Genomic DNA, 1,502 nt, shown 5'->3' with positions numbered 1-1,502 from the left:
AAGACGATCATTTTTTAATTTTTATTTATTTTTGTCAATCACCAACTTCTTTTACATGCTTTCGTTTTTTTAAATCATCAATTTTTTTTACAATTCAAATTATTTTTTATTTTCTCCTACATTCGAAATTACTTTTTTACAAAATTTAGGTCTTTATATTTAATTATTTTTTACCAAGTAAAAGATAATTAAATAGGGGCAGCTGTAGTACCTAATTTTTGTCCCAATAATTTAAAAATAATAATAATCATAATATATTTAATAAATATTTTACATTTATTAACAAAAATATACAAATTAGTATTTTACAATCCAAATTTGAATGTATACCAAATTTTAAATAAAATAAATATATAATAATTGAATTGCAACAACTCATTTTTTTTTTCTTTCATTTCTGGCAACACATTACAACATTACAGCCTGTAAAGCAACCCATCAATCCTCAGCCAAGCCTCACCCAAGTCATTTCAGACACCATTTCTTCCTTACGCTTCCTTCTTCACACACATCAACACAATCTCCTGCCAAAAAAACAACTTTTATTATCAAAATCCTTTGTAAACATAATAGAAACCAGCAGAGTTTACTTTTAACATTTGTGTAATAAAGGACAGAAAAAATTATTTCCCTAATAGTACATTGCTTAAAATTTGTTGCAAAACCAATGAAAAATCCAGCTAAAATTAGTGCGAAACAATACAAGATCCAGAACTCGTTTTATCTAATAAACAAAAACATTCACTGGTTTACCTATAAATTGATGAAAAAATCAAGAAAAGAGGGACGGAAAAAAATAAACACAAAACAGAGGTTCTAAATTCTGAAATAGAGGGGAGAGGTTCTAAATTTTGAAATAGAGTTATCACTGTTATCCAAACAAACAGAGGAACAATTTGAAGAAGGGTTAAGGTAATTTCGTTATTTTTCATTTACATTTCCTAATAATGAAATTTATTATTGTTATAGATTTGATTGAGAAGCATTAGAAAGTTAGAAAAGATAGGACTCGAACCTTGCTTGTCTTGGCCGCCATTTTCTTTCTCCTGGATGCGCCGCTCATCCTTCTTGGTTGGTTCTGTTTGGTTTGTTTCCTCCAGCCTGAGTTATTTTTACAAATTAGGGTTTCAAATATTGGGCCATAGTTTTTATCTTTGGGCCATTGTTTCCTCCAGTCCATTTGCATTTCTTTTTTCCTTTGTAGGCCCAATATGTTTTTATCTTTTTTTTTTCCTCTTTTATTTTAATAAAACATCTATATTTGAATTTAATAAAAAAATAATTATATCTTATTTTATTTTATTTTTATTCATTTGTTTTTTTGTTTTATTAAAAATTAATTAGATGTGACATCTTTTTAATTTTTGAGTTATTAGAATACAAATTGTGACAATTTGGTGGTTCTAAATCTCATCTTCACAAATAAATTAATAAATTAAAAATTATTAAAAAGTTAACTAAAAATAACATTTTTTAATCCCGGAGTTACATAATACAAATTA

The sequence above is a fragment of the Cicer arietinum genome, chromosome 6 (assembly GCF_000331145.2).
Source record: "Cicer arietinum cultivar CDC Frontier isolate Library 1 chromosome 6, Cicar.CDCFrontier_v2.0, whole genome shotgun sequence".
In the NCBI taxonomy this organism is placed as follows: Eukaryota; Viridiplantae; Streptophyta; class Magnoliopsida; order Fabales; family Fabaceae; genus Cicer; species Cicer arietinum.
The sequence above is the reverse complement of the archived record's forward strand: the minus strand, read 5'-3'. Positions refer to the sequence as shown.